General features: G+C 44.2%; 1 protein-coding gene across 1 annotated transcript in view; it reads right to left on the bottom strand.

Moving 5' to 3' along the window:
- The window catches only part of LOC139564914 (retinoic acid receptor alpha-like), a 178,879-nt gene extending 157,966 nt beyond the window's left edge, over window positions 1-20,913 (bottom strand). Inside the window, exon 1 of the mRNA XM_071384818.1 lies at window positions 20,672-20,913. The gene's annotated coding sequence lies outside the window, so the exon portion shown is untranslated. The remainder of the gene's footprint in view (window positions 1-20,671) is intronic.
- Window positions 20,914-21,174: the final 261 nt, after the last annotated feature.

Here is a 21,174-nt window from a genome sequence, read left to right as displayed (position 1 = left end):
GTGTTTATAAAATGGCATCCTCCACTGTCGAGAACCTCCTCTGCTCCACCTTTCCTGACAGGCGCTGAACAGAGAACCAAAACAAAGTAGCAGCCAAAATATTTGTTCGTGCGTGTGTGTGTGTGCGTGTGTGTGTGTATGTGCGTGTGTGTGTGTGTGCACCCAGTTGCCCCCAGTTGCCCCCTATGACGTCCATAACTCTAAACGTGTGCCTGGTAATTAGGCCTTCCTCAGCTCAGAGAGGAAATCGTCACAGCCGGGTCACCTTCACGCTGACCTCCAGGAAGTATTTTTTTGTTCCCTGAGAACCCGTTGTTGTGGAATCACTTTGCTGTGTAACCCCTTCTGTGGCGGCAGTGACTGTGTGTGTGTGTGTGTGTGTGTGTGTGTGTGTGTGTGTGTGTGTGTGTGTGTGTGTGTGTGTGTGGCTACTTAAGTCATCAATCGGGGCGGTACTCCAGCCGAGTAGAGAGGAGCGAAGGCTCAGAAGAGGTAACACGTTATAATAAACTTCCGTTTACAAGAGTCTTGTACTGTAAGACAGTGGCTAATTAATGAAAGATATTACAAAAAAGTGGCACTAAATGAGCTAAGAATCATCTTAGCTGTATGCTAGGGCTGGGATGGTCCTGCTGAGGGAGGGGGAAACCTCTCCTTTCCTGAGTGTCTGACTGGGGAAGTCCCTGTTTAAACAAAGAGGGGAGGGGATCGCCCGGTCCAGCGGAGTTCCTAAGATATTGTCCCTAACAACAGAACACTCCCAGAGGCCTCTTCAGCTCATGGGACTTCCTGTCACCACTCCGGCAGCTCCGCCTCTGAGGATATCCTGCGTCTCCGGTCCTTTAAGTACCTCTGCTGCTACATTCTCCTTCCTCTTGGCTGGCGATAGGTGAAGAAAATACCCCCCGGGGCCGACCCTCACACTCATCGTGTATGCAGACCAACTTCTTCCACAAGTACAGCACAGTGGACTGTATGTACTCAGTGCCATTAGAGGTAGATGGGCAGAATAGATCGGTTTCCGCTTGGCTGGACTCCCGTGAGAAGGAGATCCTAGTGGACACTCTCACTCATCTCTTCTCCACCTCGAGCTAAAGATAGAGCAGCGAGCATGTTGACAACGACTGGATGTGGAGCCAGTGGGCTGGGCTCATGTGACCCAAGCCGACCCTCACTCCCATTTGAGTCTCTCACCCACCTACAGCGTCGGGCAGCACGTTGCCCAGGATTGGGCTTAAAGAGAGAGTGGCATTAGACATAGAAATGCAAGGAGAGAGGGAGGATATGAGGACACGTGAGAAGAGAAACTTATCATCATCACCCCCTCCCTTCAGTGATGTTCTTTGGTATGTGGGAGTCACATGAGTCCATAGAGATGTGACAGGACATGAGGAAATGGATTTGATGAAAGAGCAGCGAGACGAGGTGAGTCAACTGAGTCAACTGAGGACTCGAGAGGGAAGGAAGGAGCCCACGTTGGCTATGTGGCTGGATTCGTCTCTGCCTGGCCGTACGGGTAACGAGGCGGAGTACTGCAGGCGATGTAGTCAGGCGCGAATACAGGCCCTGGCCTGCGTCTGGAAATCAGGCATCCCCTGTGGGATACGAGTCACGAGTCGAGTGTACATGAGCACACACACACACACACACAGTCTGTAATGCAGAGGCAGACACAATCAAGCATGCATACCAACACACATACCATACACTCAGACATGCATACAACCATACACTCAGACATGCATTAATAACACATCAGACAGGAGAGTGGCGCAGTTAGAAATATTGCACACCAACTTGAACAGGCAACCTCAAGCCCTCTAGCTCTGTGGCCCACACATTACACACTCAACTTCAGGGGTCCTTAGTTACACCCTCCTATCAGTGGAAGCTGCAGTGCTCAAATGGTACACGCTGCCCTTGACGGCGCCGGTCGGTGTCACACGCACGCCGCGTTGACGGGTGCACGTGAGGCAATGCTACTCCAGTTGGAGTGACAACAGCGACTGAGGACAGAAACGGCAGCAGAGGACTGCAGGCTGCAGGCAAGACAAACAGGACACTACAAGAGCCAGCAAGATTCCTCAAAAGCATCCGACACACACAGATAAACATGTACACCCGTAAACAGCGCTAAAACACTTCTGTTTGTGGTTGCACTATGACATTGCTCCACGGACACGACGCAAAGACTACGTTGGCACCAAAAGTTCAAAAAGTTAGAACTCAAAATTCACTGTTATTATTATTAAGAAATATTTGGTGCCATCATGGTGGATAGTTTGTCAAACTCCCTCTATCTATGGCTCTTCTCCCTGTCCTCCCCATTGTCATGATAATATCCCGAATGACTCTGTTCCCCAGGGGCTGGTGAGGCTTGGGAGGAGATGGGAGAGGAAGGGGGAGAACCATTGTACCCTTCATCTTTCGTTGTTGAGGGGAATCATAAATCATGGGACACGTTCATCCTCCCGCCCCCCCTCAGCCACCTGTTGGAGAACTCGCCCACTAAGGGCATTCCTCTCTCTACACCGTCGCTAGGGGGTGACGATGACGACAACCACGACAATGACTTTGCAAATCTATTCCCATGCAGGCTTGGGGAAGTCCAACATTAACCCGAAGCTTATGAGGTACTAGGATCAGGATTTCCTTGCTTAGTTCTAGGCGGGGCTATAAGAGTTTAAAAAGACACACAGCTGATCCAGGAACAGCTTTAAATAGGGAGTTTAAAAACATATGAAGAGGGATTTGAATACTTGGAATTGTGTTGCCTTTAAAAAGGAGAGATCCGCAGTAGCGGGAAAGCGCGTCATGACCAGCCCACCACCGTTGTTAGCCGAGCAGAGGAGCATCGTGCAGCATGGTAAAAGAAAAAAAAAAATACAATATTGTGCTCTAACGCACGTATATCGGAGAAGAAAACAGTGTGTTGTTTTCCATGACTTATTTTTGCTGTAATATCGCAAATGGACGTAGTCGTTTCACCATTACGGATTGCAGCTTTAAGCCTCGAAAAGTCTGACAAAACAGCATATAGTCCATTATCTGTTCTGGAGCTTGAAGTACTTATCAGACCACTCCACTGCCCTATCCTATAACCAACCCATTTCCTCTCCATCCCCTCCCACGCTTAGACAGCAGATTACTCTCTAGGTCTCATAGTTTCCCATAAAACCTACTTCCTGTGAATTGACCCAAAACACAGCGCTAGTGACGCAACAGGGCAGAGGTCATGTGGATTTAAAAAAATACATTAAATAAATACACACACGCTACAGTTCAAAAAATTTGGGGTCACTTAGAAATGTCCTTGTTTTTGAAAGTACATGGTTTCCTGGTGTTTGATGCCATTCCATTTACGCCGTTCCGGACATCATTATGAGCCGCCATTATGAGCTTCCAATGGTTAAAACAGTCAGTCTGGACAACCCCTCCCTCTCCAGTTAATGTCACCTCTCCCAGCTCTTACTGATACCTACCCATAAGCCCCCTCTCCTTCCATTTACTTTAACCAGCAACCTCAGTTGAAATTTGGCCTTGATGTTTAACGTCCACAGACGGACCGGACTGGAGCAAATCTGAACCAATCATAGACGTATGTTTTACAAGTTTAAATAGCACAGTTAGTAGAGAACAGTACAATACAGTAGCCCTGAATACAGTACAGTGAGTAGAGTACACCAAAGTTACCAAAGTTTGCAGCTTTGTCTTGCCTGCATTGCCCTTCGACAATGTAGGTTTCCCATGTGAATAAGAGCCCACATGCACGTCCACGGTGTGCCGCTTCAACTTTCTCCCAGAAAGCTGCAATTTCAAGCGCTAACAAATCAGAAGCACGCACGTAACAAAAGGTGCTAGCACATACATACACACAGTAGTACTGTACGCCAGGCGCTAATGAGTGAGGGATGAGCCCCGGGAAAAACTGCGTCCGCAGGCAACGCTCACTTTAAGTACTCAGGTCTGGATCACATCAAGCCGTTTAAACACCTGCCAATCACAACAACAAAGGAGCGCTTTACGAGTGTGGTTAAGACTCTCCTCTCGCTGCGACGTGTCTGAACGTGGGTGTTTAAAGGGAAAGGGAGGTAGATCACTATGGGTGACTCGGCAAAGGATGAATATTTACAGGACTGGTTGATTGACAGCAGAAGTTGCATCTCATTAAGAGGTTAGGAACACAGGGTTAGAGTGAAGGGTTGTGAGTCAAAACCTCTCCTTGCTATCTAGGATTTTAAATGGAAAAGTGTTGATGGAATTAAGAATCTCTTAAGTGTATCATTTTACAGTCTGCCATCGATTACCCAGCATTGTGTCTAGCGTAGCCATGGTTTTCCCGAGCTAAAACGAACGAGACGTGAGCGAGAACAAACCTGCTGCAGTGAGACTAAAATGGATAACCATTCCAATAATGACAAGACCTTCAAAAAGAATGAACCTAGGAAAGGAATGACACCTATAAAGCATTTAATCTATTTCAAAACGACAAAAACTTTTTTTTTTTAAGTGCCTTGTGTTGTGCGGTCCTCCATTTGGTGCAAGAGGAAGGGGGAAATTCCGTCCCTGGTGCGTTAGAAGTTAGAAACGCCACAATTCCCGAAAGGTAAATCACGTTGGAAGGTTTGAGGCCACCGGAGTCGCTATAGGGTGGAAATGTACACGCAGTAACCAGGCTTTCACGACCAGGTTGAGCAAGCGGAGGAGCCTTTGAACGCAACACCCCGTCCCTGTTCAGAGACACAGGGCGGAGATGAGAAGGAGGAGGGGCACTGAGATGCCATCCTGAAGATTTTTCCCTTTAAAGTGGCCTCGGTATGTCCCTGGCTGCAGTCGACCCTCAGAAACACACACAAAGATGTGAACAGTTGCGAGGCTATATACAGTAGCGAGGCTATATACAGTAGCGAGGCTACATACAGACACCGGTTAGTCAGGCTGATTCACACACTACACAACTCAATACTTGCGATTTTAAATCATTTGAGATAAGACAAACAAACGCTTGACCCCCCCCCCCCCCCCCGCCCCTCTGTCTCTCTCGTCTGAAAAGGATCATGGTAGTGGGTTTCTCCCAGCTGTCTGTGTTCCAGCGGGCATTGAAAAGTGTCCAGGGGGAATGGATCTTTGATACAGCAGGCCTTAACACCACTAAATCAAAGAGAGAGAGAGAGGGAGAAAGGAGAGAAATAAATGTCTCTACTCAGACATCAAGCTTTCAAGGTTTTGGGAAAGACAATGGCCCTACAACTCTCATCTCGGTCTCTCAATGTCTTTCTTCATTTGTGTTACCTTCAGTCTCTTCCTTCTCCCATCCCTCTCATAGACTTGTTCGTCTCCCGCTCCCTGTGCTGCTTTAATCTGGGACGGCCCTATGTCTTTATCCAGCGTTGGGATCGCATAGATTAATGATGACATAAAAGTTGAACTCAGCACATACGGCTGTACACCATGGACCTAACGTGATAAACTGGTCCCGCTAGAAGATGGGGCGACGAGTAAACCGTGTGTGTATACGTGATTGTACGCTTAAAATTAGAGCAAGCTTTTTATTTTGAATCTTCATAAAACTCCAGGTTTCCCATATCTACCTCGACATCATTAACGCAGGGCCTCCCGAGCGGCGCAGTGGCCTAAGTGCTAGTTGTGCCACTAGAGATTCTGGGTTCGAGTCCAGGCTCTGGCGCAGCCGGCCGCGACCGGGAGACCCGTGGGGCGAAGCACAATTGGACCAGCGTGGTCTGGGTTAGGGGAGGGTTTGGCCAGCAGGGATGTCCTTGTCCCATCACGCACTAGAGACCCCTGTGGCGGGCCAGGCGCACTGGACGCTGACACGGTCGCCAGGTGTACGGTGTTCCCTCTAACAAGTGGGCATTGTCAAGAAGCAGTGCGGCTTGGTTGGGTTGTGTTTCGGAGGACGCACGGCTCTCGACCTTTGCCTCTCCCGAGTCCGTACGGGAGTTGCAGCGATGAGACAAGACTAACTACCAATTGGATACCACGAAATTGGGGAGAAAAAGGAGTATCATATTTTTTTTAAATAAAAATAAACATCATTAACGTGAACATGTGACTCATGTAGAGGAAAGATTTACACCACACACACTCTTTCCGGTCTCCTTCGAGCCCCATTGACTAAGTACAATGGCGTACAAGCACACTAGCACCAAGGACACATGCATTAAAACCAAACATCTACTGCACACACACACACACACACACACACACACACACATCCATTACACGCCCGCCAGCAGGCACAAAGACACCACTAACAGCGCCGTTAAATAATGACGAGAACTCGCCCAGCGCACCGTCACGGCGAGGAGGACGAAGAGAACGAGAGGAGGCGATGGCTTCTTGTACTGCGGCCCATCTGTCTCGCACTGCAGCTCCCAGGAGCCTGTCCTGCACCGCGCTCCGCCTGCCCGTTAGTATGCACGTATGCGAGCAGGCTGGGACATTAGTTTGATAGTAATGGACTGTGTAGAATGGACACGCTTCTCTATTTCACATGCAATTTACTTGGCCGTTTTAAAAAGACAAGCCAGGCCTGCATGGCTTCAATTGCAAATACCTCCGCCCGTATTGAGCACTACGGAGTATTCCAAAGTGTCGTGTGAGCTACAGTGCCTTCAGAAACTATTGACACCCCTTTGACATTGTACAAATTGTAGTAAAAGCCTCATTTTAAAACACCCCATAATGTTAAAAGTGGAATTATGTTTATAGACATTTTTACAAATGAATAAAAAATGAAGAGCTGAAATGTCTGGGGTCAATAGGTATTCAACCCCTTTGTTATGGCATGCTTAAATACGTTCAGGAGTAAAAATGTGCTTAACAAGTCACATAATATGTGCAATAATTGTGTTTAACATGATTTTTGAATGACTACCTCATCTCTGTACCCCACGCGTACAATTGTCGGTAAGGTCCCTCAGTCGAGCAGTGAATTTCAAACACAGATTCAACCACAAAGACCAGAGAGGTTTTCCAATGCCTCAAAGAAGGGCACCTATTGGTAAATGGGTCAAAAACAACAAAAAAAGCAGACATTGAATATCCCTTTGAGCATGGTGACGTTATTCGTTCCACTTTGGATGGTGTATCAATACACCCAGTCACTACAAAGATACAGGCGTCCTTCCTAACTCAGTTGCCGGAGAGGATGGAAACCACTCAGCGATTTCACCATGAGGCCAATGGTGACTTTAAAACAGTTGCAGAGTTGAATGGCTGTGACAAGAGAAAAATGAGGCTGGATCAACAACATTGTGGTTACTCCACAAAATGTAAGCCTAATTGACAGAGTGAAAAGAAGTAAGCCTGTACAGAATATAAATATTCTAAAACATGCATCATGTTTGCAACAAGGCACTAAAGTAATACTGCAAAAAATGTGGCAAAGCAATTCACTTTTTGTCCTGAATACAAAGTGTTATGTTTGGGGCAAATCCAATACATTACCGAGTACCACTCTTCAAAATGTTCAAGCATAGTGGTGGTTCCATGATGTTATAGGTATGCTTTCCACCAGACACTGGGAGAGGAATTCACCTTCCAGCAGGACAATGAACTAAAACACAATGCCAAATCTACAGTGGAGTTGCTTACCAAGAAGACAATGAATGTTCCTGAGTAGGCGAGTCACAGTTTTGACTTAGATCTACTTGAAAATCTATGGCAAGACCTGAAAATGGTCTAACAACGATCATCAACCAATTTGACAGAGGTTGAAGAATGATTGTCAGATGTTGCACAATCCAGGTGTGGAAAGCTCTTAGACATACCCAGAAAGACTCACAGCTGTAATTTCTGCCAAAGGTGCTTCTACAAAGTATTGACACACGGGTGTGAATACTTGTGTGAATTAAATATTTCTGTATTTCATTTTCAATACATTTGCAAAAATGTCTAAAAACTTTTTTTTCACTTTCATTATAGGGTATTGTGTGTAAATGGGTGAGAAAAGGGCCTCTCGAGTGACGCAGTTGTCTGCGTCACGTCAAGTCATCTCGAGTGACGCAGTGACGCAGTTGTCACTGCATCGCAGTGCTAGCTGTGCCACTAGAGATCCTGGTTCGAGTCCAGGCTCTGTCGCAGCCGACCGGGAGACCAATGGGGCGGCGCACAATTGGCCCAGCGTCGTCTGAGTTAGGGGAGGGTTTGGCCAGCAGGGATGTCCTTGTCTCATCGCGCTCTAGCGACTCCTGTGGCGGGCAGGGTGCAGTGCACACTGACATGGTCGCCAGGTATACGGTGTTTCCTCAGACACATTGGTGCGGCTGGCTTCCGGGTTAAGCGGGCATTGTGTCAAGAAGCAGTGCGGCTTGGTTGGGTCGTGTTTCGGAGGACGCACGGCTCTCGACCTTAGCCTCTCGAGTCCGTACGGGAGTTGTATCGATGAGACAAGACTGCAACTACCAATTGGATACCACAAAATTGGGGAGAAAAAAAAAATTATTTTGAAAGGGGCGAGACATTTTTTTGAATTTAGGCTTTAACACAACAAAATGTGGAATAAGTCTAGGGGTATGAATACTTCTTTTCTCACATAAGATATAATGTCCAATAGATGTTTGATAGTTCTCACAATTAAGTGATCATGCCCGAAAAGCCGGTGTATTGGCACGGGTGTATTGGCAAACCTTGCCAATACATCCTCCAAACACCAGCTTCGAGGGCATTATCACTTTTATACAACGGGTTACCAACATATTCAAATAATGATTGACATATTTTCTTAATTTTTTTTATTTTGATGAATTTATTAATACTATTTCATCCTTCCACAAGATCTATATCTTCCGAAACAAATCTAGGGTTGCTACCAAAGCCGGCTGGACGTTCGTTCTATAGGTTTGGCTGCCATAGCTGCGACCCAGTCGTTCAGTCTTTTTGTTCTGTATCTATGGATGCGACCCAGTCGTTCGTTCTAAATCTTCCATTGCCATACTGGCTGGCAACGTTCTTATCCCTTGCTTGCTAGCTAGCCAACAAGGGCTAATTTACAGTCACGGCAAACAGAATAACAACAGTAGCTGCATTTGTTTAAGCTGTTTTCTAGTAACATTTATTTGGATATATCCATAACAATGAGCTAATGAGGTGCGATTTCGCCTGGCATAGAAAATGTGCTCTCTCGTTAGGACACTGTTGTTCAGAGGAGCTAGCCAACAACACAGCTAACACGATTACTTCAAACTAAAGCGGGATAGACTGCAAACTAGTTGCATTTCATTTAGTTTGACCTTCTTTCAATTGACATTTCTTTGTATATATCCATAAAAATTATGCCAGCTGCTCCATGATTTCGACTGGCTGAGAAACGCTGCCTGCCTGTCTGTCTCGTCCCGACTCCAGACCCCTACATTACTATTGGACAGTTGGAGATCAAATTTGAATATTGAAACAATGTTGCAAATGTCGGAGAGACAGACAGCAAGGTTTATACAAATCTCCGCTGTTGAAAACGAAATGTTAGTCTAAAAGAAATGAGATAATGTCTAGATGCTTTTTATAGTGGAGATCAAGTTTATAAATTACCTGCCTGGGCTGATGAGACAGTGGATTGCGCAGTCAGATGGAACAGAGTAAATAGGCATTTTAACGTCATAGATTTAGCCGGTGGTAACTTGTGGAATAGATACTGGCTGGAATGCGGTTTCAACCAATCACCATTCAGGATTAGGACGCAACCGTTGTATAATGTGCAACTAGACCTACAGTATAGAGTTGGGGTTCTTTTGTGAAGTCCCTTCTACAAATCTAGGTTTGTTAAATCCTAAACACTGAGAGACGTAAAGTTATTTGAAACAGGAACAGGAAGATACCGACGTTCCAGTGAGTTCAGCTCGTCACCTACAGTCACGCCAATGCTATGGCACAAAGTGTGCCCTATGTTTAGTGGGCATCGACCACGGGCATTAGTTCCTAACACCCACATATTTCCTGTGGTTCACTTCCTGTTTTTATTTGCAGCAAGTCATCACAATTTATATTCGATTTTTGCCTCCGTTTTCATGCCTTTGTTTATCCATATGGACTTGAAGAAAATCAGGTAAGATGCCAACTACTCAAGTTTTTGCATGTGCCGGTACAAAAAAATTATGAAGACAATTGATGATGAAGTTGATATTGGCTCATGAGTTGTTTGGCTGGGAAACCGTTGTCAAGTGATGAAGTCTCAAGTGACAGGAAACGTCTCCACCTACATCTGGTCCCAAAACATGGACACAATGGACTGACAAAAGAAGCTCAAAAGACAAAGATGCTGACTGACAAAGAAGCTATCTGACAAAGAAGCTTAAAAGACAAAAGATGCCAACTGACAGAAGTAAATAGACAAGAAGGTGAAAGAGGTAAATGGACAGACAAGCTAACAGACAGAGAAACAAACACACGCAGAGAATATCAACAAAAGGGATCAGATGAGAAAATAAAAAAGTAGAGACAAAGGGCTGGTAGAAATATAGGCAAGCAAACTAGAATAATGGCTAGATGGATAACCATAAGCTGGCAATAGACAGATAATCATTCAGTCAGACAGCTAAGCAAAGGACGCATTCTATCAAATGGAAAGGCAGATATTCAGACAATGGCAGACCGAAAGCGACTGGATGAGGGCAGTGGATTTGTTAACCTCACAAAATTTTGACCACATAGAGCAGATGAGAGATCACTAGCTAGGTTTCCATCCAATTGGTGACAGATCTTCAAGCAAATATACAAAACTCTGCATAAAGAAAATGTGCATTTTCCCCATCAGTTGTGTTTCCACCAAATGGATTTGTTGCAGATAAAATTCAGTGCGTGATGACGTAGTGCACACGAAATGTGCTTCTTTGCTTAAAAATACAATTGTAAAAGTTAAATGTGTTTCCATCGCCTTTTCAACTCTTGTGTCAGAAAAACTGTTGCGCTAAATAGCAAATGTGGCTAATTTGGTTTTGGCCCATGCGCTCTAGCCAACAGCTCGCAGATAGGCTAGTCTACTTGATGAGATTATTATGGGTAAGAGCGAGGATACTTTTATTTATCAAAACGGCAGTCAAGCATCAATCATCATGTCAAACAGAATAAGACCCTCAATATGTATTGGAAACGAAAGTCAAGATCACTGTGCACTTTCACCACATGTGAAGTTAATCATAATTGATTTAATCTGTAACCTAATAAACGACATGGTTTCTCGAGTCGTAGTGGGAGGACCACACACCAAATCATCGCATGACTCCCAAGTTTACTTCGATATGATGGTTGCTATATCAACATTTGAGCATAAAGACATTTCCAACACCATTTGTCGCATAAGTAACTTTACCGGCACAAAAAGATCCCACCATGTCAAAGGAACTAATTATCTGTCGGCATTTATAACATTTTACCGAAACTACCTGTTTCCATCACAGCTGTTGTGATTTTTTTTGTATGGTGTGACTTTACTCGCTGGATGGAAAAATGGTTAATGAGACGGACAGAGTGTTCCCACACAAACTGAGCCCCAATGCCTTGGGCCAACTGACTAGACTCAAGAGACCCTTTCTATCCAGTTTACATAATTGGGGAACACAAGGCTAGCGCCACAATAGAGCAGTCACAAATGGAAATGGCCAAGTGTCAAGTCATGGAGCCATAAGCAAAACATCTAAAGGCTAGATTCTAGACGAAATGTCAAAACGACGGGGTAACAGCCTGCTATTTACCAGGTAGTCAATTAGAAATTAGTTGTTAAAACGGTAATAATGTAATAATTGCAAACGAATGACACTTTGGTTTCTATGAGGTTAAATGACACATTCAGTACGAGTCAAAAGTTTGGACACACCTACTCATTCAAGGGTTTTTCTTTATTTTTTCTATTTTCTACATTGTAGAGTAATAGTGAAGACATCAAAACTATGAAATAACACATATGGAAAAAGTGTTGAACAAATTTTATTTTAGATTCCTCAAAGTAGCCTTGATGACAGCTTTGCACTCTTGTCATTCTCTCAACCAGCTTCACCTGGAATAATTTTTCTTGAAGGAGTTCCCACATATGCTTAGCACTTGTTGCCTGCTTTTCCTTCACTCTGCGGTCCAACTCATCCCAAACCATCTCAAATCGGGTTGAAGTCGGGTGATTGTGGAGGCCAGGTGATGCAGCACTCCATCACTCTCCTTGGTAAAATAGCTCTTCCACAGCCTGGAGGTGGGTTGGGTCATTGTCCTGCTGAAAAACAAATGATAGTCCCACTAAGAGCAAATCAGATGGGATGGTGTATCGCTGCAGAATGCTGTGGTAACCAGCATGGCTAAGTGTGCCTTGAATTCTAAATAAATCACAGTGTCACCAGCAAAGCACCCCCACACCATCACACCTCCTCCTCCATGCTTCACAATGGGAACTACAAATGCGGAGATCCGTTCACCGACTCTCTGTCTCACGAAGACACAGCGGTTGGAACCAAAAATCTCAAAAAGGACAGATTTCCACCGGTCTAATGTCCATTGCTCGTGTTTCTTGGCCCAAGCAAGTCTCTTCTTATTATTGGTTTCCTTTAGTAGTGGTTTCTTTGCAGCAATTCGACCACGAAGTACTTATTCACGCAGTCTCCTCTGAACAGCTGATGTTGAGATGTGTCTATTACTTGAACTCTGTGAAGCATTTATTTGGGCTGCAATTTCTGAGGCTGGTAACTAATGAATTTATTCTCTGCAGCAGAGGTAACTCTGTGTCTTCCTTTCCTGTGGCGGTCCTCATGAGAGCGAGTCTCATCATAGCGCTTGATGGTTTTTGCGACTGCACTTGAAGAAACTTTCAACGTTTTTGAAATGTTCCAGATTACTTTAAGCCATGAAGGTCAGTCAATGTTGGACTGTCGTTTCTCTTTGCTTATTTGAGCTGTTCTTGCCATACTATGGACTTGGTCTTTTACCAACTAGGGCTATCTTCTGTATAACACCCCTACCTTGTCACAACACAACTGATTGGCTCAAACACATTGTTTAACTGTTAATTGAAATGCATTCCAGGTGACAACCTCATGAAGCTGGTTGAGAGAATGCCAAGCGTGTGCAAAGCTGTCATGAAGGCAAAGGGCAGGTACTTTGAAGAATCTAAAAAATAAAATAGATTTTGATTTAACACAGAGAAGCTACATATGGTAAGACGAGGGTGGGGATGTGTGTCTATTTGTCAATAATAGCTGGTGCGCGATGTCTAATATTAAAGAAGTCTTGAGGTATTGCTAGCCTGAGGTAGAGTACCTTATGACCACACTATCTACCAAGAGAGTTCTCATCTATATTATTCGTAGCCGTCTATTGACCACTACAGACCGATGGTGGCACTAAGACTGCACTAAGCCAACTCTAAGGCCTTAAGGAAACAAGAAAATGCTCATCCAGAAGAGGCGCTCCTAGTGGACCTTAATGCAGGCAAACTTAAATCAATTTTACCACATTTTTAACAGCATATCACATGTGCAACCAGAATGGAAAAAAAATCTCTAGACCACCTTTACTCCAGAGACAGAGATGCATACTAAGCTCTCCCCCGCCCTCCATTTGGCAAATCTGACCGTAATTCTATCGTCCTGATTCATACTTACAATCAAAAACTAAAAGCAGGAAGTAACAGCTCGATATGGAAGTGGTCACATGATGCGGATGCTACGCTACAGGACTGTTTTGCTAACACAGACTGGAATATGTTCCGGGAAACATCCAATGGCGTTCAGGAGTATACCATCTTAGTCATCGGCTTCATCAATAAGTGCATCGACGACGACGTCCCCACATTGACCGTACATAAAACCAGAAGCCATGGATTACAGGTACCATCTGCATCGAGCTAAAGGCTAGAGCTGCCGCTTTTGAGGAGCGGGACACTAACCCGAACACTTATAAGAAATCCCGCTATGCACTCAGACGAACCATCAAACAAGCAAAGCGTCAATACAGGATTAAGATTGAATCCTACTACACCGGCTCTGATGCTCGTCAGATGTGGCAGGGATTGAAAACTATTACTGACTACAAAGGGAAACCCAGATGCGAGCTTCCCAGTGATGCGAGCCTACCAGACGAGCTAAATGTATTTTATTCTTGCTTCGAGGCAAGCAATACTGAAGCATGCAGGAGAGCACCAGCTGTTCTGGATGACTGTGTGATAACGCTCACGGTAGCCAATGTGAGCAAGACCTTAAAACAGGTCAACATTCACAAAGCCGCGGGGACAGACGGATTACCAGGACGTCTACTCAAAGCATGCGCAGACCAACTGGCAAGTGTCTTCACTGACATTTTCAACCTCTCCCTGTCTGACATATCAACATGTTTAAAGTAAACCACCATAGTCCCTGTGCCCAAGAACACTAAGGTAACCTGCTTAAATGACTACACGTAGCACTCACATCTGTAGCCATGAAATGCTTAGAAAGGCTGGTCATGGCTCACATCAATACCATTATCCCAGAAACCCTAGACCCATTCAATTTGCATACCGCTCCAACAGATCCACACTGCCCTTTCACACCTGGACCTGGACAAAATGATCACCTATGTGAGAATGCTATTCATTAACTACAGCTCAGCGTTCAACACCATAGTGCCCTCAAATTTCATCACTAAGCTAAGGACCCTGGGACTAAACACCTCCCTGACCGTGTGGTGCAAGGTCAACAACCTCTACCTCAACGTGATCAAGACAAAGGAGATGACTGTGGAATACAGGAAAAGGAGGACCGAGCACGCCCCCATTCCCATCGACGGGGCTGTAGTGGAAAAGGTTGAGAGGTTCGTTGGCGTCCACATCACCAACAAACTAACATGGTCCAAGCACACTAAGACAGTTGTGAAGAGGGCACGACAAAACCTATTCCCCTTCAGGAGACTGAAAAGATTTGGCATGGGTCCCCAGATCCTCAAAAGGTTCTACAGATGCACCATCGAGAGCATCCTGATGGGTTGCATCACTGCCTGCTATGGCAACTGTTCGGCCTCCGCCCGCAAGGCGCTACAGAGGGTAGTGCGTATGGCCCAGTACATCACCGGGGCCAAGCTTCCTGCCATCCAGGACCTCTATACCAGGCGGTGTCAGAGGAAGGCCAAGACTCCAGCCATCCTAGTCATAGACTGTTCTCTCTGCTTACCGCACGGCAAGCCGTACCGGAGCACCAAGTCTAGGTCCAAGAGGCTTCTAAACAGCTTCTACCTCTAAGCCATAAGACTGCTGAACATCTAATCAAATGGCTACCCAGACTATTTGCAATGCTACTCTCTGTTATCTATGCATAGTCACTTTAATAACTCTACATACATGTACATATTACCTCAATTACTTCGACAACGGTGCCCCACACATTCAATCTGTACCGGTACCCCCTGTATATAGCCCCGCTATTGTTATTTTACAGCTGCTCTTTAATTATTTGTTATTCTTATCTTTTACTTTTTTTTAGGTATTTTCTTAAACTGCACTGTTGGTTAAGGGCTTGTAAGTAAGCATTTCACGGTAAGGTCTAAACTGGTTGTATTCGACGCATGTGACAAGTAAAGTTTGATTTGAGCAAGTTAGCGAGGAAAACAATTATGTACAGCTTGAATCAACGTTACGTTTCTTTGCATACATGTGTGCACACGTATCGGTAGCCTACAATATGCTATTGTTGGTGTGTGTGCGCAACAGTGTCTTCTTGTGGGTACACATGCCTTCCCACATGCACATGCAGTACAGACGGGTCCCTGTCATCACCTGGTTCTCATCTCATCAGTCAGCATCACACATACACTTCTTGCTGACGCTCTCTGCTGCCAGGCAGGAACACATTTAGAACAGTGCAAGTACAAGCTGGCCTCATGTTTGTCTATCAATCAGGCCAGTATTCACAAAGGGTCACAGAGAAGGAGTGCTGATCAAGGATCAGTTCTCCCCTTTTAGATCATAATGAATAAGATTACATTGACAGGGGAGACCTGGGGATGCTCACAGAGAAGGTACAACTGCAAAACTTTGTTGTTTTCTCTCATTTGCTAGTACATGGATTTCTTTACTCATTGCAAGATACTGTGTGTACTACATCATTTTTATGATTGATACAATTCACCATTTTGATAAGTTTAGTGGTCTCAGTCTAGCCAACGTGTTCTGAGAAGCGTTTTAAACAGTGGTGTAAAGTACTTTGGTAAAAATACTAAAACAGTACTACTTAAGTAGTTTTCTGGGGTATTTGTGATTTGATATTTTTTAACAACTTTCACTGTACTCCACCACATTCCTAAAGGAAACAATTTACTTTCTAACTCCATACATTTTCCGTGACACCCAAAAGTTCTTGTTACGTGTTGAATGCTTAGCAGGTCAGGAAATCCCCGGTCATCCCTACTGCATCTGATCTGACGGACTCACTAAACACATTTTTTTTTACTTAAGTAGTGTTTTACCAGCCGACTTTTACTTGAGTCATTTTCTATTAAGGTATCTTTACTTTTACTCAAGTATGACAATTAGGTACTTTTTCCCACCACTGATTTTAAAATGAGCCTCAAATGATTCACACTCCGTTTTCAAGAGGCTATGTATTTTGGATTTGGATCACTGAGTTTATAATATTCAGTACAGCAATGCATGTGGGCTCTCTGTAACAAACTAAACAAAAGCTTGGCCCTAATTTATCATTCAGACGAGATTTATTATATGGAAATCAAGCAACTAAAACCTCATTAATAACTGATCAAAGCTTCTGTACACACAGGCCTTAAAGCAACCGGGCAAAACAGGACATAAATCTATGTATAAACTAGTCAACAGCACACGCACAGACACGCATGCACACGGGAACATCAACATGTGCACTTGTAGCCTACATGTTAGTCTGAAAAAAAAAATGGTTATACCCCCCAAACACGCGGTCCTGGGCTGCAGATGCCACACCAGCTCTGGAACACTCACAGGACAGTGTTCCTACCTGGCAGGGATTACATCACAAGGCCATGCCTTAATTCAATTGGTCTTGTGCCCTCTGCCTACAAGGCTTTGAGATGGCAGCGGAGGACTGAGCTAAAGGACGATCGAAAACAAGGACATTTCTAAGTGACCCCAAAACTTTTGAACGGTAGTGTATGTCATTCAGGCTGGTGTGTCAGGGTGGCCTGCTTTGACAGAGAAACTCATCCTCAGCGAACAGGTAAGACACACATAGATGACCCAATCTAGGTTGTTAAACTTGCAACCCAGGATACTGGGTTGTAAACTTGACAAAAAGATTAAAAACCACGATGCACTTTCGATCTTTCCATCCTCCCTTTAGCACCTGTCTTATCCTGCCCCTGTCCAGTTAAGTGGTGGAGAGTTCAGGAGCTGTGACAGAGAAATGTGTCAACCTCCACAAACAGGTAAGACACACACACACACACACACACACACACACACACATGACCCAATATAGGTTATGTTCAACTTGACAAAAAGAAGAATACAATAAAACAGATCAGATAGATGCTTTTGACATTGAATACTCATGATGTTTATGTTTCTAATTTATGTCTTTCATGTTGGTGTATCGGGGTGGCGTGTTCTGTCCTCTCCAATTCAGACCAAAACAAGACAATGTTTAAAGCTCACTACGGATCTACCAACATTTTAGCCTGTACAAAGTCTTAGGATGTATTTGCAGTGTGATTAGTGTGTGTCCTGTTCCTCCTGTCTCTGTCCTCCACACTGTCTTGTCATAATCATAGTCATAAATCAACATCATCAATCAATGTCATTTTGTATTCCAAACAGAATTGCTAGTCTAAATGTAATCTTGTATGTTTGTCGTCTCTCCACTAACCCAGAAATACATGGACGTGCGCACAGCGCTCATTCAGAAGTAAATCCTCGTTGAGAGACCACACGGGGAAGGAATATGTAAGAATTATGACATTTTTCCTACTCACATTAATTCACACAATAACCTTCTTTTCTTTTTTACACCAGATTGTGCCTATCCAGACCATAATATGCCGTCTTGGATATTTTCCTCTCACGTGTTTTATTCCATCACATTTGTAGCAGCATAACGAGACAATCGCTAGTTACGTATTTGACTAAGACTGCTCCTCTGACCTCGGTCCCAATAATCCATCATGACATTTGTCATGTACCCTTCCCAGTATGCAGCTGTTCCAGTTCTATTCATTCTAATCCAGTCTCCTTATTAAACACCCTCCAATTTAAAAAGGTAAACGCAAAAGTTTAGAAGTAATAATGTGTAAGGTGTACTCAGTTGTTAACTTACTGTTTGAAATATGACTTGAGTAACCTTAAAATGGTATACATTTTTGTGTCAAGCTCCCATTGCCTACCATACGAATAGATGGGGAATCCCTTTGCGGATGAGAGCCCCGTCCAAGTCTTCCTGGATGGAGAGGAGCTACTCACTAAAGATCCTGAGGACATCTCCATGGGATTGGGAGTGGCAATGTGAGTCCATTTCCTTTTTAATATTTAGTATGCAGCATCAGTGAAAAGCACTATGCCTTGAATTCAGAAATATGTTGTGGGAATTGATGCGGGGGGTAAAATACGGACAAATGTTGAATGGCAAAGTTTTTGCTGCAGAGAAGGACAGGGGAGACAAGAGCAAAGTAATGCGAGGTCACATTACTCAAACTAGAAACCACGTACAAAGCTGTTATTGTGTCTCTACATGCCTATGAGTTTAGTATTATTTTATTTCACCTTTATTTAACTAGGCAAGTCATTTAAGAACAAACAAATTCTTATTTACAATGACGGCCTAGGAACAGTGGGTTAACGGCCTTGTTCAGGGGCAGAACGACAGATTTTTCATCTTGTCAGCTCAGGGATTCAATCCCTAGAAAGTTATTTGAGGAACCTTTTTCAAAAATTATTTAGGGAAAAGGTTCCTTGAGGCACCTTTAGGGATTCCACCGGTGTTGCAATGTGGGGAACCCCGAAAAGTACCTTCGGGAACCTTTTCTTTTTAGAGTGTTGAATGAACACAAAAAGTCAGCTCTTTTACACACTCAGTAGTTAAAAAATACAAACGTAATGTTGTGTCATGCAGTGTAACTTCCCAGAATTCATTGACTCACAGTGAGAGTATAGAAGAATTAGGCTAAATTCCATAATATAAAAAAGGTAAAATGGTCCAAGTCCCATAGCAGCAGGAAGATGTTTGGAGGTGGGGGTGCTGCACATTTTTTGTCAAAAGGGGATTGCACTACTGCCAAGTCTCATAGTCTAGTCAACCCATCGTGACATGCTTATTGAAAGGCAGATAAAAACCTACCCGACACATAAGTAGGCTGTATCAGGCAGCCTAAAGCATAAATCATAGTCCAGACGCGATAGTCCAAGCGTCCCATTGTTACATAGCTACTCGTCTCCGAGACCTCCATCCACCGTGGACGCACAGCCCGAACGCGCACCTCACCCACCTCCTCTATTCATTTGAATGTGCTGACAGTTGGAGAAATTGCTCGAGCTGCGCTGAGAATTATGAACGCCAACGGTCCAATATTCTACAACACTGCTGTGCATATGCATACACGTTCAGGACTACGATGAACCCTTTATGCTGCATTCGTAACCAAGTGGGAAGTGGAAAGGCACCACATACGACTGGGGAAAATCCACTTGAAAAGCCTCCAACTGGTGATTACTAGTGAGAAACTCATCATCGTCCAGAGCGCTCACTCTTCTCACATGCTCTGACGTCACCTACTAAGGAAATGACTTTGATAACATTTTCTGCAGTTAAATGCAACAACACATTACTCATAAAAAGCTATCTGGTAATGTGGTATTTGAACACTATAATTAGTTTGCAAGCATGCTAGCTGTACTTTTAGTTTATGGTATATGCAGTTTGTTGGCCATTAGCCAATCTGCTCTTATCAATGAGTACAAAGCATCCCACTGGTATTTACCACTTCACAATGTAGTAAATTCCCATCTCCCACTTTGTTATGAAAGCAGCAAAACTCACAGACCATTATAATTTGGGCTTCATGCTGTGGAGGATGTCTAGTAGGTTGGACCAGTGTCACATCATAGCCAACACGGAAATATTTCAAATCTGATCAACCCTGTGAGAGTTGTGTGACTGGACGTCGGGGCTGTCCTGGTTTTTTTAACTGACATAATTTACCTGACTCCGAGAAAACGCGGACGTCACCCCAAGACAGCCGTTAACAGTGAATTTGTTTCATAACTATCTCGAGTGGCCATCAAATGTGACATCTAAACATTCAAAAATGTCTTTCTAGCTTTAAATCGTTCAATTTTGAAACAAAATTGCACAAAATCTTTTAGACAGGTGTTGGCTGAACAAGCACACGCTATGCAACGATTCAATCTATGGACAAAGCTTGTTACATTGTAGCGGCAACCTATATAACTGTCAAGGCTCGCAACAAATGACATTTTAACAGTTCACACAATGGCGGGATGTGGCTTGCTAAAGCTTCGGTTTGATATTTCTGCACAACAGAAAAGGAGAAAACGGAGTCATGACAGCACACAGGTTGAAACACCACGTTAAGCTCTCTGCTCGAACTAATAGCCTACTAGACGGATTTTAGTCGGTATAGAGGCTTCTACCGAGTCTAGTCTACCTGTCACACGTCCGAACAACCGCATTGTCAGTAGCCTAAATAAATAGCCAGTCAATACCTGTTGACTCCTCCTACCGACGTGTTGGTTGGTGAAAGTCCGAACCGAGCCGAATATGTTTTGTCCTGTGCTTCTTTTCCGAAGTCCTTTTGACGAGGAGTGGCCCGGTATAGGAAGATCTGCTTCGTCAGACAGTGCGAGTCTGACAAGAGCTCTGCGAGTTTTCTGCAAAGAAACTGGTGTTCACGGAGCCGCGCAAATTGATGCAAGGTTTAGAGAGCAGCAGCCATTGCGGTCACGTGCATTTTCGGAAACGCAACACTGGCCAGCCTAGTAAAGTCCACTCCCACGTTTCATATCTACCATGTCAATTATGTAATCTACTGCAGGGTTTCGCAAAATTCGGTACCGGAGGCCCCCCTTGGGTGCACATTTTTTGGTTTATGCCCTAGCACCACGCAGCTATTCAAATAATCAAAGCTTGATGATGAGTTGGTTATTTGAATCAGCTGTACTGTACATCAAAACTCCATCCTGCTAAAACGCCTACTATTGCTCTTCTA

This window comes from Salvelinus alpinus, chromosome 36, assembly GCF_045679555.1.
Source record: "Salvelinus alpinus chromosome 36, SLU_Salpinus.1, whole genome shotgun sequence".
NCBI lineage: Eukaryota > Metazoa > Chordata > Actinopteri > Salmoniformes > Salmonidae > Salvelinus > Salvelinus alpinus.
The sequence above is the reverse complement of the archived record's forward strand: the minus strand, read 5'-3'. Positions and strand labels throughout refer to the sequence as shown.